Consider the following 16,896-nt stretch of genomic DNA (forward strand, 5'->3'; position numbering starts at 1 on the left):
TAACCAGGCAGTTAGGACAGAAAGAATGTCTTAAAAAGATGTAAATTAAGGGAACATAGACCAAGGTATTGTTCAGGAGAATTCAAGGGAAAAGTGAAATGTGAGTGAAAGAGACAGCAGCAGTAACCAGAGTTAAAGAGGGAAAGCAGACTTCAGAGGTAAATCAGAAGTATGATGTCATTTCAAAAGAGTCTGGGCATTGCGAGTTAAAGCAATTGTGATTAGTTTGTACAAAATTCAAGACAAAGAAATTCCGACTGGGGTTTGCAAAACCTTGATGCTAGATTATTTGTTAAAAGTGGAATGGAGGCTTTGTTTGAAAGAGTAATTTAGAAAACCAGGACTGGATTTCGGAATACAAACTGTTGATAGAAAGCATTGTTGTGAAAGAGGATTTTGAAACTTGTTTTTTTTGGATGTGGAGTTTGGAAATTCTCAAGTGGCAATCATCCTTTTTGAGGAGAAATCTACATTCACTTGGGTTCAGAGTGGAGAGTTTGACCACAGCCAGTCTGTGTTTAAAGGGACTGTGTGTTACTGAGACTATTGTAGCTTAAGATATACTTTGAAAACCATGTTAACCAAAATGTGTGCATATTTGTGAAGCTAATGGAGGAGTAGAGGAGTATTGTCTCAAAATCCAACTTTTAATGTTATTAAAAAAACATTCTTGTTGTTAAAACTAATTAGCAGTCCTGTGACTCTGTTCCTCCACATTTTCTTAAAACAAGAAGCAAAAGTTTCAGTGTTGGATTCTCCGTTCCGGAGCCTCAGTGCTGACGGCAATGGAGGATCCGTGGAGTTCCACGACGGAAAAATGGGCGCCACACCTGCACCGGTTCCGCTACTGGTATGGGGCTAGCACCGGCGGCACATAGAACACCCACAGAACACGCAAAAAACGGTGAGGGAATCGTCGGGTTGTGATGGGGACACGCAGAACTGACAAGCTGCAGCCGCGTGTACACTTGCACAGATCACGTCCATAAAGGTGGCGTCAGTTGTGCTGGACCACGTACCCGCCCACCCCAGCCCAACAGTCCACCTGCTGGCCACCCCTCGCTACTCCCTTCAGCCCTGGCAGCAGCCCCTCGGCCAGCGGCACCACTGTCGGTGAAGTGTGGCGGTGCTGGACACTGTCTGTACGCCCTCTCACTCTCTCCACAGCCACCACGCCAGATTGATACCACACGTGGACCATGCCGTCAGGAACTCGGCCCATCGGAAGCGGAGCATTGTGAGTGGGCCCGATAATGAGATGCGAACACAGTTGCAACAAAGTGCGGCACGTGGCGCAATGACACCAAATTGGAGGGGGCGGAGCATTGCGACCCACCGTCAAACTGCCACGATTTTGGCATTGGGTGCTATTCTCCGTCCGATCGCTGTTCCAGATTTTCGGGCAACGGAGAATCCCGCCCATAGTCTTTTGAGCCAGAGTTCTATTCTGGGATTTTCCTGTCCAGTTGGAATATTCACTGGGATTGTAATAGTTGCACCATGAGACCATAAAACAGGGGAGCAGAATTAAGCCACTCGCCCATCGAGTCTGCTCTGCCATTCAATCATAATAACAATCGCTTATTGTCACAAGTAGGCTTCAATGAAGTTACTGTGCAAAGCCCCTAGTCGCCACATTCCGGCACCTGTTCACGGAGGCCGGTACGGGAATTGAACCCACGCTGCTGGCATTGTTCTGCATTGTACTGCATTACAAGTCAGCTGTTTAGCCCACTGTGCTAAACCAGCTCCTCATGGCTGATATTTTCTCATCGCCATTCTCCTGCCTTCTCCCCATAACCCTTGATCCCCTTATTAATCAAGAACCTATCTAACTCAATAATTTGGCCTTCACAGCCTTCTGCGGTAAAGGGTTCCACAGATTCACAACCCTCTGGCTGAAGAAATTCCTCCTGATCTCCATTTTAAAGGATCGTCCCTTTAGTCTGAGATGGTGTCCTTTGGTTCTAGTTTTTCCTACAAGTGGAAACATCCTCTCCACAGTCCACTCTATCCAGGCCTCGCAGTATCCTGTAAGTTTCAATAAGATCCCCCCTCATCCTTCTAAACTCCAACGAGTACAGACCCAGAGTCCTCAACCGTTCATACGACAAGTTCTTCATTCCAGGGATCATTCTTGTGAACCTCCTCTGGACCCTTTCCAAGGGCAGCACATCCTTCCTTAGATACGGGGCCCAAAACTGCTCACAATATTCCAAATAGGGTCTGACCAGAGCTTTATACAGCCTCAGAAGTACACCCCTGATAAAATTGGCCCTTTAATTTTAACCTAAAGGTCTCCAACCCAAGGCTCTCCAACCTATTACCTCCTAGGAGGTGACTAATAGTGCTTGAAGAGCTTCTGAGGTTTGGACAAGGTCTTAATGTGTCCCTAATTAACCATATTCTGAATTACAAGACTCCTTTACTCTTGAATACAATACAAAGTAGTTCTCTCTTTTCCTGTACACATGACGTGGAGATGCCGCCGTTGGACTAGGGTGGGCACAGTAAGAAGTCTTACAACACCAGGCTAAAGTCCAGGTTTCTTTGGAATCAAGAGCTTTCGGACCGTAGCTCCTTCTTCAGGTGACTCACCTGGTGTTGTCAGACTTTAACATGGTGTTGTAAGACTTCTTACTGTTGTACATAGCTCACCACTCCAGGAAAAGTGATTAGCGCCAGCACTCTGGTGGATATGGGAACTTTCTGAGCAGCTTTGTCATGTTTATACTTCCTGTACCCTTTCAGCTCAGACGCTGTGATGGGGAGTGTAAGATTATCCACTTTGGGAAGAATGGTGAAGCATAGTATTTTAAATGGCGAGACCTGGTAAATGTTTGTACTTAGTGGGATTTGAGTGGCCTTGTTTGTAATCAAAAAGTTAACATGCAGATACAGGAAGCAATTGGGAAGACAAATGGTATGTCGAAACTACAACATACTGACAATAAAGCTCAAGACTCAGGAGGTCTTGCCGTAATTGTAAAAGCTTTGGGGAGACCATACCTGGAAAAATAGTTTTGGTCTCCTTCCCTAAGGGAGGATATATGGCGGCACAGTGGTTAGCACTGCTGCCGCACTGTGCCAAGGACCCAGGTTCAATTCCGGCCTGGGTCACTGTCTGTTTCTCTCCGTGTCTGTGTGGGATTCCTCCGGGTGCTCCGGTTTCCTCTCACAGTCCAAAGGTGTGCAGGTTAGGTGGGTTGGCCATGCTAAATTGCCCCTTAGTGTCCAGGGGTGTCCAGCTTAGGTGGGGTTACGGGGATAGGGCAGGAGAGTGGGCTTCTTTCAGAGGATTGGTGCAGACCCAATGGGCCGAATGGCCTCCTTCACTGTAGAGATTCTATGATTCTATCCTTGCCTTGGAGAGGGAACAACAAAAGTTCACTTAATTCACTCCTGTGATGTGCAGGTTGTTCTCTTGGGTGATGGAGCAGAATACAAAGATAAGGTGAGAAAGTGGAATTGGTTAGAGAAGCTCAAATGTGATGACAGCTAATGGATTTTGAGATCTTGAGCACAAAACAGCTTTGTTTTACTTCCGGAAATGACCAAACTGCACGACAGTTGATGGATTGGATATGAGAGACTTATTGAAAGGTACTGAAATGTGAGATAACTATGTTTGTTTCGAGGAGGAAGAAAAAGGGAACAAAATAGTTAGAAACCAAATGAAAGGGAAAGTTTAAATAGGCAATACATGGGTGGCGGTGGGGGAGGGGGGGAACTATGAATGAGACAAAACAATTTTAAAAATTTGTGCAGTTTGTTTTACAGTGATTAGGCTGCCCTGGGAGAAGTTTAGTCATCGAGCTTATGCAGGCGACGGTGTGAGTTTGATTCTCTTGAGCAGTCCACACTCTTCAGTGGGTGTCCCTGGATTATAACATTGATGTATGTGTGAATTTACTTTGGGATTCATCAATCAGTGTATCAGTTATTCACTGCAGTGGCGAGTGAAGTGAGTGATCTCCACTGGGGACACTAGCCTGGGTGCCGTGACTATCATCCAGAAACTGGCGAGCCTGCGATCAGCCCACATCAGAGGGGGAGAAAAACAAATCGGCACATAAATTCTGATCCGACTTGGTTTAAGCAGCGGTTTGTCACTCCCATCAAGTCGAGTCCTGAGGCAGATTCTGTTTCATGGAGAAACATCCACAGAATCTGTCTTGCAGTTGACACGGTTTGAATGTTGGCAGCTGGGACCTGAAGTCTGGCACTATGCTGGCTGACGGACAGTTTTTATAAGGCCCTTGTAAGTGATAAATGGCCAATCACATTTCCACACAAGTGAGTAAACATCTGCAATTCATCCACTCTGATCGAGCTTGAAGTATTTTCTCAGACAAACGACAAATTTTGCAGCATTTGGCAAGTATCCGAAAACAACTATTGAGTGTTGAGATTAGTGCAGATCAGTCAGGGGTTGTAGCCTTTGATTAACATTTTGAACTGAGGGGTGGGTATGGGTTTTCTTTGCATTGCGGCGACACAGATGTTGAGATGACAGATTTGGTTAAGGAATATCTTCAAACCTGCTTCGTTAAAAGCGTGATTTTTGTTTTTTCATTCTTTGAAGGGCTGTGGGCTTTGTTGGCTAGACCAGCATTTATTGCCCATCCCTAATTGCCTTGCGAAGGTGGTGGTGAGCTAGCTGCCTTCTTGAATCACTGCAGTCCCTGAAGTGCAGGTACACCCACAGTGCTGTTAGGGAGGGAGTTCCAGGACTTTGATCCTGCGAAGGGTAGGAACGGCAATATGGTTCCAAGGCAAGGTGGTGACTACTTGGAGGTGGTGGCGTTCCCATGCATCTGCTGCCTGTGACCTTCTAGGTGGAGGCCGATGGTTTGGAAGGTGCTTTTGAAGAAGTCTTGTTGAGTTCTTGCAGTGCATCTTGTAGATGGTACACACAGCTGCCATTGTGCCTCGGTCGTGAACTGAGTTTTTTATTTATTCATTTACGGAATGTGGGCGTCGCTAGTTTGGCCAGCATTCATTGCCCATCCCTAATTGCCCTTCAGAAGGTAGCGGTAAGTTGCCTTCTTCAACCGCTGCAGTTCCTGAGATGTAGGTGCACCCATGACTCTATTACTCTAAATATTTTTATTGAATTTTTACATTTGTACACGACACAGGAGATGATTGAGAACGGTTATTATTTACAATTGACCTGGTTTCTTAAGCACTCTCCCTTCCTTTTTCTGTTATTTGGGATCTGTCTTAGGCCCTTTCTTCTGCAGTAGATGTTATAATCTACCGTTCAACATGGTTTTGTTTTTATGGTTTATGGGGGGGCGCAGAGGGCCCCCTCTTCAATCGTTCCCTGGGTCCCCTCCTCATGTCCGCTCTGTGTGATCCTGTTGGTACCTATTGATTTCCCGCCCCCCGCCCCCCTCCCCCGTCTCTTCCTTTGAACAGGTCTTGGAACAGGCTGATGAATTGCCCCCTCGCTTTGTGGAAGCCATCGTCCGACCCTCCGATGGTGTATTTGATCTTCTCCAGATGGAGAAATTTCGATAGGTCTGCCAGCCAGTCTGCAGCTGTGGGTGGTGCTGCTGATCGCCAGCCGAGCAGGATTCTCCGGCGTGCGATGAAGGAAGCAAATGCAAGGGCATCGGCCCCCTTCCCGGTATAAAGTTCTGGCTGGTCCGTTACCCCGAAGACTGCCACTTTTGGGCATAGCATGACCCTCACCCCCACAACTTTGGACATCACCTCAAAGAAGGCTGTCCAGAACCCAACAAGACAGGGGCACGCCCAGAACATGTGGCGTGGTTGGCCGGGCCTCCCTGGCACCGTTCATGTTTGTCCTCCACCTCTGGGAAGAACCTGCTCGTTCGGGTTCTGGTTAGGTGCGCCCTGTGCACCACTTTAAACCTCAGGATGGGTATTTGATATATCAAGGCCTGAACACAAGTACTGGAAGTATGTCCTGCAAAGCCTCAGCACAATGGCCTCAGACTTTATGTGTACATTTCACAAAACTGAAAATCATGACAGATATGTAGGCACATTCTTGCAAATGTGCACTCCCAGAGTAGTTTGTCAGTAAACATTCATCTCATACTTCACTGACTTGGCCGTACAGCTCCAATTACTCGCCGTTTCCTTTCAGATGTATACATGCCTTAATTGGTGGTGTTCTCTGATGTACCATCAATTGGACGCGAGACACGATGAAGATCCAAACTGAGGCTTTAATCAGCTAGTTGTTAGCCCGGTGGTCGACTACAGAGAAAGGCCGACCGCCGGGAAACCTAGGTACTTATACCCCACCTCGGAGGCGGGGTCTACTTGCCTCTCGACCAATTGGTGAGCAGTCACATGACTAGTCCAAGCCAATCAGATGAGAGGCACATGACCAGCCAGAGCCAATGGGAAACCAATGCTCTGCACCAATGGCAGTGCTCCCACTCATATCACCACATTCTCCTGTCATGGGACATCACATGACCCTTGGCTGCTGTAAAACCAGGATTCCTTTGTGCCAGTATTGATGGCCACTTGTTCGACTTTTGCTTTCTGGAACTCACGTTCCAGTTCCTCCACTTTTTTTTCCCGCTTTCACAAACCTTCTTCGCCTCTTCTTTTTTTTTTGTTACAGCCACGTTGAGGCTCTCTGCTATTTTTTGGTTGGGATTTTCCACATCCAAGTCTCTCCGCTTCTTACTCAAATATCCTCTTCCTCTGATTTTTCTCCTAGGTCCGAGTTTTGACATGTCACCAGGCATTTTAGATACACCGAGTTTAATTCACCAGTTATTTATCAACTTAACCAAATTAATTACATGTATATGTCCAGGTTAATTATCTAGATCGTGCCGTATGGGCCCAGCATTGATCCCACAGGATCAATCCAATTCAAACAGCTGCTTTCTCTTTCAGCGACTTTCTAATCCACAACCCAGTTTTACTCAAAATATATACTGCTTTAGGCTTGTGCCTCGCTAGCATTTTGTATATTAGTTGGTAGCACTCTTGCCTGGGTCAGAAGGGTCTTCAGTTCAAGACTTACTGGACAACTGACACCCTGTTGTAGTACCAAGGCGGAACCGTATGACCTTACTGAGGCCCCAACTCCATGTCTACGTGAATGTAAAAGACCCGATGACATTAATCAAAGGGACTGGAGTTCTCCCAGAGTCCTGCAAACATTCCTCTCACAACGTTGATAGGAGCGAGCACGTGATCTAGTTTTATTCGATTGAGGTCAGGTCTGGCTGATGTGGTCACCTGCATAATAGCAAATGCCTTTCAAAGTAATTAATTGGGCGTGAAATACTTTGAGACATCTGGAAGATGTGATGTACCTCGGGAGCCGGGCCAATTTGTAGGAAAATACCTCTGGAGCCGGACCAAGTTGGGAGGGAAATACCTCAGGAGCTGGGCCTAGTTAGAGGGAAGTGCCTCCTGGAGCCGGGTCTAGTTAGCTGTAAGTGCTTCAGGATCCTGGCCTAGTTGGAGATAAGTGCCTGAGGAGACAGACAGTTGGAGGGAATTACCTCAGGAGCCCGGCCCAGTGGAGGGACGTACCTCAGGAGATGGACCTAGTTGGAGGGAGGTTTCTCAGGAGCCGGACCTATTTGTAGGGAAGTACTTTTTTAGTCTACATTCCAGTTGTTCCAACTATCTTCAGCTGTGAACAGGATCATGAGAGAGAGCCACATTTAAGGGATCAGTTATGATTTAAGAAGGTTAATTGTGACCCAAGGTGCCTAGTATATAACTGTCAGGATGAGATTGGTTTCTTGTTTTATCTCCTGCCCAGCTTTTTACGCTTCACTGAATTCGATGAAGAGTTGAAAAAGGTGGTCAGCCGGACCCTATCAAAATGGTGAGATGGTGGCGGCCATGAGCTGAGCAGTCACACGAAAGGTGGCTCTCATCAAAGAACTTTGACTGCGGCCTTTTAACTTCAACAAACAGGCACCAAAAGTACTCATAATTCCCCCAGACTAACCTCCCATTGACCGCACTGCCAAGCAGGATAGAAAAGAATCTGCCGCCCAGCCAAAAAGCCAGTAAAAACGAGACGAGGAAACCTTGGCTTCTGAGCAGGGAACTGCACACGGAGGCACAAAACCGGTGAGGGTCGACCCCGCAGAGCTCCCAGCGCAGACCCCCCAGCGTAGACCCAGGCGCTGATGGATGAATTGATGTCATCACCCCCAAGCTCCAGAGATGTAGGGAGGAGATGAGAAAAGACCTCCTGGCAGTCGTCGAGGAGGCAGTCGAGCCGCGCTGGCCTCCATGAGGAAGGCAATGGACAGTATAGAATGGAGGCTGGAGACCCAGGTAACGACAACACGGACAAGGGGATCAGGTCGCTGCACTCAAGGCCGAGATAGTGAACTCAGTCAAGACCCAGATGGGATTGAAGGTAAAGTCGAAGACCAGGAGAACTGATCGTGTCAGCAAAACCTGAAAATCGTGGGATTGCCGGAGGGAACGGAGGGGGGAAGCCCCACAATACGTAAGCGATGCTCGTGAAGGTGGTAAGTGAGGAGGGCTTTGCCAACCCCCGAAGATGCACCACGCCCACAGGTTATTCAGCAGCGGCCCAGGGAATCGCTGCGGGCGATAACCGTGATGCTGCAGAGGTACCAGAACAAAGAGCGGGTACTGAGGTTGATGAAGATTACGAGAAGGTGCAAGTGGGAAGGACATTCCATCCCCTTGTACCAGGACATTGGGGCAGACCTGGCTAAGCGTCAGGCCGAATTCAACAGTGCCAAATCCACCCTGTACAAAAGGGGTGCGGTTTGGCATGCTCACAGGATAAAGAATGCTACATTGATGCCCTGGAGGAAGCCAGAAAATGGACTGGCCAACCAATGATACAGGGCAATGGTCAGAACGTGAGCTGCAAGAATTCGAAAGGGGCAGAGCGACCACAGGCAGAGGTGCGGGGGGAAGGGGGAAGAGACGTAAACAGTGGTTAAATCAGGGAATCCGACTATTAAGGGAGCTGCTACAGTAGTGAACAGGCTGGTGCATGGATGAACAGGGAAGGAGGAGCATGTGGCGTGCCTCCTGGGAAGGAAGGAATGCCTGGGCGAGTGGACAGGAAAAACAGAACTTCAGGGGAAGCAAAGGGAGGGGTGGGGTGGGTGGTCCGAGGGAGGTAAAGAAGGTGATAAAGCCAAGAGGGGACTGGGGAGGGGGGGGGGGGGGGGGGTGAGCATCTAGTGTTGATTTGAGAATAGGGGGAGAAACAGGGGAGTGTAGGGGAGGGGGCTAGAGCGCTCAGACAACACGTGGAGATGGTGAAGATGAAGAAGTAGTCAGAGGCCATTTTGAATCGTCCGTGAGCAAGGGTAGTTGAAGTAGGATAACTGCATACATGACCTGACAATGGACAGATCCATCTCCAGGACGAAGATCCGTGTCAGGAATGGCACGAGAATTGAATGGGTTTATGAAGCCGATGGGGCCGGTAGACCCGTGGAGGTTCAAACACCCAAGAGAAAAAGAATTCTCCTTCTGCCTCGTGTAGACCTTTTTGTAGTAGGGACAAGAGTGCTTCCAGGCGTAACAAGGGCAGAATACTACACGATTGTAATCTTCGACCACACACCACATTACATACTTCCAGGCGTAACAAGGGCAGAATACTACACGATTGTAATCTGCGACCACACACCACATTACATACTTCCAGGCGTAACAAGGGCAGAATACTACACGATTGTAATCTTCGACCACACACCACATTACATACTTCCAGGCGTAACAAGGGCAGAATACTACATGATTGTAATCTTCGGCCACCACCACATTATCTCACCCTCCATGTAGTGGGTGGCACTGAAGGCAGTGATCAGGGGCAAAATCATAGATTATAGGGCTCTTGCGGACAAGAAGGAAAGGGCAGCCAAGCAGCAGCTGATCGACTCCATAACAGGAGGTGGACTGACGGTACTCCACAGTCCCAACCATGGAACTGCTGTCAGAAAGGAATAAGCTGCAGATGGAATTTAATCTGCTCTCTGTAGTGATCTCTGTATATCAATATACATGATCAATGTATGTAAAACTAGGGTAGTCAATTCAACACTAGATGTCTCACTATCAGGTGATATATAAAGGACATTCCCGCTCCTTCGGAGAGAGTGTGCTTCAGGAGAGTGAACAGACAAGACGTAGAATAGCTAGAGAGAGAGAGAAGTTATAAGTTATTTCATTATTACATTGTATAGTTAGTTATCTTTACTATATTTTATTTCTTTACTCGTTGAGTATTAAGTAAAAAGGACTTACATTATTTATATTATTCAATAAATTAGTTTATCTTTACAAGAAGACTATTGTTCATTTCATCAACTCGGCTGGTTCAAAGAATAATATATTATATTGCAGAAGGTAATATGACACTCTCCAGGAGGAAGGCATCCACCAGCTCTGCCAGGCACGGGTGACCTTCTACGAAGGTGGAGACAAGGCCAGCCGCATGCTGGCACACTAGCATGGAAAGCAAACAACCGCAAATCAGAAATGGGAGGATGGTATGACCCAAACAAGGCTAACGAGGTCTTTGCAAACTTTTACCGAGGGCTATACACCTCCGAACCATAGAGGGGGACTCGGTGATGGAACAGTTCCTCGACGGACTGGATATACTGGTATTGGGAGAGGACCGGAAACGAGGGCTGGAAGCACCGCTACGGCTGGGTGAAATCGTGGAATGCATTCAGGGAAAACGCCAGGACTGGAAGGGTTCCCGGTAGAATTTTACAAAAATTTGTAGCAGCACTGGACCCGCACTTGTGGAAGATGTTCAATGACTCACTGTCGAAGGAGGCCGTGCTGCCCACGCTGGCCCAGGCCTCGATCTCATTGACCCCCAAAAAGGACAAAGACCCAACAAGAGTGTGGAGCACACAAACCCACCTCTCTATTATACGCTGATGCAAAATTCCTAGCGAAAGGACAGCTGAGGTGCCTGGAGAGCTGCCTGTCAGAAGTGGTCGTGGAAGGTCCGACTGTGTTTGCCAAGGGCTGACAACAAACAGCGAACATCAGATGCCTGCTAATAATGACCCATCCGGGGAGAGTACATCCAAGGTGATCGTCTCCCTGGATACTGAAAATACCTTTGGTTGAGTAGAATGGAGGTACTTCATGGAGCTACTTAAACGGTTTGGGTTTTGTTGCTCTGTTTCTGTTCCAACAGCGTCGCCAATACTGTGGGTATTTCTATTTATCTCAGTGAACCACAAGCCTTCCCTTATATCGATCAAATGACCTCACAACCAGTTTTAGTTCAAAAGATGGTTTATTTACATACACAAGAGTTATCTCAACATGCAAACACAATATCTACTACGAGTTAAACTACACCTATTAGCTACAATAACCTATACTTAACTTCAGGGCGACCGGCACTGTGCAAATGGATAAGGCCTTTATCTGGATTTCACTTGGCTGGTTCGAAGAAAGTGGCTCTGTCTCTGCTGGGCTCATCCGTCAGGTAGCGATTGTTGGTCTTGAACTTGGCTGGCTGTTCCTGCTGCAATTGGGCTGGCACAGGCCGGATCCAAAAGAGACAGAACACATGGCTGTGTCCTCTTTTATCCCTCTGGGATTTTGAGCTCTTTGGGGCAGTCCTTAACCTTGGACCCAATGATTCGACAGGGCTCTGATCACTCTCTTCGATTTCGGCCAATAAAGGGGCAGGTACCTTAGTGGCTGGGCGGGTCCTTAGCGGTTATTGACTTTGGCAGTTGTGCTTTCTGAGTAAGGGGAGTGGCGCCGATCAGTCTGTGGCTGTACTGGTTGCTTGATTGGAGTTCTATTGTCTTTGGAAAATGGGCCATTAAAATGCAAACGAGTGAGGGTTTCAATCAGGTCTGGTTATCTGTGTTTTAGATACTCATAGGCTCTGTATCTGAGTCCTGGATTGGCCATAATTCCCATGGTCCTTTACAGGTGGCCATCTTAGATGGCTACATTCCGTCCTCTTGATGCTGAACGCGAAGCGGGGTGGATCACACTATTGATCCCTATTCATCCTTGGTGGCCCGGTCACCCTTGGTCAAGGCAAGGCTCTACTCTACTCTATCATATGGTTTGGGACATTTACCTAATATTCCATTAATACATTCATAAATTAATTCATCTCTAACGGTTACTATAATTCAGGTCAATATAACATTTAATTTATCCGCGCAGTTCATCTCTAGCTAACGCTATCTAAGCTACTCTCGTGCTGCTGGTGAATATCAAAGAACTTATATACAGTACAAAATTTAAAACCGCAGCATCACATTTCTACTTAATCCTAATAAAGTTAAAGAGGTACATGGTTTATTTGTAGCAGCGATTGTTACATGAGTTCATTTTGTTGAATTACAAAGAAGGGGGACCGGACTGTATATATCGGGGAGCGGGAGGCTTTTGCTCGCCATTTACGGAGTCGGAGTGTCTGAATGACACTGCAGATTATTGCAATTACTAGAAGGGCCTCTACTGTGTATGAAAGGGGATTCCACTTGGCAATGATATCGCACCAGGTGGGGGTTTCGATGTCTGTCTTTATGTGTGGTGTAGTGTCCGGGCTGGTGGTGGCCTGATGTGTGGTAGTGTTCGGGGCTGGTGTAGTGTTTGTTACAACAGTCCGTTGCGCGCGCAGTTGCAGAAGGCCAGCGATGATCCAAATGCATGTCAGCAGTCCTTGCTTCATCCTGTGTCTTCTGTTATCCGGGTAACCGTTATGATTGTCACCATGTGTGACTTCCTCTCTCTTTTTTTCGAAATACCATTTTGAAGAGACAAGAAATGCAAAAATCTTTTTTTTTTAAAGTACAGAGACTCTCGAAGCTTGTGGTCGATGCGGGGAGTGGGCAGACAATTTATTTGACCAGTCTTTTCTTTACTTGCAACCAGTGGTGGTTGAGGCTCACCTTAACCAGCCGAATTTCAGGGCGGCCAGTTTTATAGAGTTTCGTCCCAGGGCTCAGAGGTAGTTCGCGTGTAGCAGTGTGTATAGCAGCAGTGATTAGCAACCAATTGTGTCATATGTGTAAATAGCATGTGGGGAGCGTCCAGGGGGTCGCAAGAGGTAAAGGAAAGAAGGAGTGAGTGTACGGAATGTGGCAAAATGCATTCTTTATGCCACAACCAAAGGGTGAGCAGAGAAGGTGAAACTAAGGCCTGCCAAAGGCAACGCAGAGTGCAGAGAACCATTCCAGAGCGTATGAAGTGATGGGAACATGAGGTGCGTGTGGGCCGCTGCGGGATAAGGATGGGTGGAATCCCCGGGTAGGGCGGGGATTAGTGCCGTTACTCCACTACCCGACCGGATGCATTTGGGGTCCTCGGGTAGGGCGGGGATCAGTGCCGTTACTCCCTACCTGGATGACCTGGGTGGACGGTAAGAGTTTGTAGTCGTGTGGAAACTTGTCTTAAAGACTGGGAGAACAGTGATCTGCTTCTCAACAAACGTGTACCTTTAACTGTCATTAGGCATCGTACCCTCGAATCAGAAGAGTAATTTTTGTCGGGCGACATGAAATCAAACCATGTAGTGGAAAAAAAGAAGGAAAAAGGCGGACAGGCTCCATCAGAACTTTGGACACCTTAATATTTAGGCGGTGTCTCTTTCTCATCATCTGGACATCTCGGGGTTCTGTACCAAACAGTGTTGTAAAAGCATTACTGAAACGAGAGTCAGTATCTGAAACATCACCATCTCCCGGTTGCCAGACTCATGTCTGCCGTTTCTGTGCATTGGCCGCGTGGGGCGTCAGTCCAAATCGTCATGCCTTACTAGTCTGCAAGAGTTGTCACGGTACCAAAGAGGGGCTTGTTTGTCGTGAGGTTTAGGGGCGATGGGAGTGGAGGGCAAGTTACTGTGGTCGGGCGGTAGCTGTGGCGGTGGCTGGGGGAGGGCATATAGGGGGGTCAAAGATATCTATGTCGTGGTTCCAGGGGCTGGGGTGACTGGGGGCAGAGGGATCGCGCCAGTGTTCAGGGGTAGTAATCAAATCCGGGAGGCTCTCGCTGTCGTCAGAGTCAAGTTCAAGGTGAAAGTCTGTATCTGTGGGCGGAGACAAGTTCGGGTCTGTGGGCGTAGACAAGGGACAAATGCCGGCATGGTTGGGGGAAGGTTAGCATAGGGGTTGTCGATGGGCGGGGAGTAATCATCTCCTATTGCCAGAGAGATGTGGTGGGAGTGGCTGCATTGTGATCCGTAGACTTTGAGTTGGTTGATGTGGAACCGACCAGTTTTACCGTTGAGGTACGTTATCTTGTACACGGAGGGGCTGACTTTGTCTGAAATGGAGTAGGGTGCTGCAAATGTGGGGGAGAGGAAAGTACTAGGGTTGTGAAGTGAAATCATTACTTGCTGACCGACTGTGTACTCTATGGAGTGGAGGGTTTTGTCAAAGCAGGCTTTACTCTGCTTCCTTCTAGCGTCTAATCTGACAGCTGCAGCGAGTTATGCCTCTTTAATGTAATCTGTATCCTGTTGGGCTGCATTTTCGTGTGTGAGGGCGGTTACTGTAGGGCTTGCCAGATCGAGGCCTAATAAATATTCAATACCCTTAATGCGCTGTGCGGTCATGAGAGTGTGGGAGGTGAAACCTGTGGAACTGGAAATGGTGTTCCGAATAAACATGAGAGCAAACAGAAGGACTGTGTTCCACGTGGTATTGTCCTGTTGCACCATCTTCCCACTGGTCGCTTTTAAAGTTTGATTCATTCTCTCGACAATGCCACTGGATTGGGGGTGATATGCTATATGGAATTTCTGTCTGATCCCAAAAATTGTTAAAACGTTTTTGCATGACTCTGCCAGTGAAGTGGGAACCTTGGTCTGACTCAATGCTGCGGGGGAGACCCCAGCGTGTGAATATCTGTTGGGTCAAAACCTTAGCGGTGGCCTTTGCTATGTTTGTCCATGAGGGAAATGCTTCTACCCATTTAGTAAATGTGTCGATTACAACCAACACATACTTGAAACCATTTTTGCAAGGGGAAGGGGGCCAATGTAATTGATTTGCAAAGTTGTCCAAGGGCCATTCACGGAACGGGTGTGACGTAATTGCCCTTTCTTTGGGTAACGTTCGGGATTGTTCTGAGCACAGATAAGGCAATTCTCTGTGGACTAAGAGGGACACTCTCAGAGGAGAGGATATTTTTGTGGACAAAAGGCTGGTGTCCCTGGGGGAACTCTGAGAGGCTCCTAACTCCTGAAAGGGAACAAGCACAGATACCTGCGGCAGCGCAACTTTCTCAGAAAGGAGACAAAAACATTCCCCGAGAGACCCGGACACACATTCCTGGACACAATGGTAGTGCTGGACTGGTTAGGGGACGACAAATGTAGAGACATCTACGGGCGAATCATAGAAAAGGTTAGGAGACTCGACAAAGGGTAAACAGGTCTCTCTTTCCCCCCCCCCCCCCCCCAGCAAAACAAATGTAATTATAAACAATGTAAAGAGTCCTAGCAGTAATTGTAAATACCTATGTAAAGTTGTGTATAAGTCTTATTATTAAACTTTTAAAATCCCAATAAGAACACTTTTAAAAAGTGCATGATACACACTAATGTAAGGAAATGATGGCACTGGGACTACTGTCACAATCACGGGGGCAGCTTGTGATACTTGTGTTGGTGGTGTTATTACTCTGGTTGTTATTATAGTTCTTGTATTCTGCAAAGTTTTGATATCAAGTGCAAAAATTCCAATAAAAATATTTTCAATTTTTAAAAAAAAGTTAGATTAAAATGATCCCCAAAATCTATTCAATTATATCTGTGATTTTTTTTTCTCTGTCTGGAAATGCTGATTATTTGCCCTTTTTCTTGGCAGGACTCCTCCAACAAATCTGCTGGGTGACCCAATCGTGGAGTGGGACCTGTTTACTGTGACAGTAAATATAAACTCTGCAGATGTTTAAAGTAGAATGCACATTTCAGTTTGTTAAAATATTTCACAAGACCGAAGTTAATTGTTTTCTGGACATCTGACATATTTTGGGTAACACTCCATCTTCTGTGTGACCAATTGTGTTCACTGAAAGTTGGCTGAAACCATGTATGATGGTCAATAATGAACCGTGTAGCTGTTGACACCAGATTATTCACATCTACTCACTCCATGTTTTCTTTCAGAAACTGTTGAGATTAATGATTCATCACCAAATAGTAAAAGTAAAGATAAAATTACTTGGTAACAGTTGGAGCTGTTAAATGGTATTGAACATTCCTAACTAAAGCACGACAGCTTTAATATAATTTGATCTGTTTCTGGAAAAAGAGACATGTAGAAGCTTTTCATCTTGCAATACAAGGGGGGGAAACAAATGATTTATAATGTATGAGATGGGAGCAATGATTGGTTGGCAAGTGGACTCTGGTGGAGACGTTGCCGCGGAGAATGCACCAGTTGCTGGTAACTGACAGTTAACTACCAAGCATGTCTCTTTTATACAGCAATACTCCAGTTCCGTGCTACCAAGTGACTATAATTTGCTTTATAAAAATGTAATGGTGAACACCTATAGATTTGAGAAGTACATGTTGTATAACAGACATCAGCTCCGACGCTGAAAGAGAGGCACTCGTCACACAGTGGAGGAATTAACCGACCTAAACTGGCAGCCACTTTTCTGTATATAATCCATTGCCGAGAGCTTTGTTTAAATTTGATTTAAATAAACAGTTTGGTGACTTAAAGCTGCCTGGCCTTTGGAAAACTTCAATTAAATGGGTAAAATATGCACAGCTTGGAGCCTGTATAATGGCCTATCCCTGTGAACTGCCGTGTGTTATGAGAACAGAACTCGTTGGCCTTGCTGTTTTACCAGCAAGCTGTTTAATGTTTCACCTTTTTGATCCTGTATTAAAACTACAGATAAAGTACACTTCTTGCTCAGTAG

The 16,896-nt window shown here is 46.7% G+C and overlaps 1 protein-coding gene across 2 annotated transcripts in view; it reads left to right on the plus strand.

Moving 5' to 3' along the window:
* fkbp6 (FKBP prolyl isomerase 6) overlaps positions 1 to 16,693 on the plus strand; it is a 97,043-nt gene extending 80,350 nt beyond the window's left edge. For both annotated transcript variants that reach the window (XM_038814962.1, XM_038814963.1), the window contains exon 10: positions 15,828 to 16,693. The gene's annotated coding sequence lies outside the window, so the exon portion shown is untranslated. The remainder of the gene's footprint in view (positions 1 to 15,827) is intronic.
* The last annotated feature ends 203 nt before the right edge of the window (positions 16,694 to 16,896 follow it).

This window comes from Scyliorhinus canicula, chromosome 12 (assembly GCF_902713615.1).
Source record: "Scyliorhinus canicula chromosome 12, sScyCan1.1, whole genome shotgun sequence".
NCBI classification, from domain to species: domain Eukaryota; kingdom Metazoa; phylum Chordata; class Chondrichthyes; order Carcharhiniformes; family Scyliorhinidae; genus Scyliorhinus; species Scyliorhinus canicula.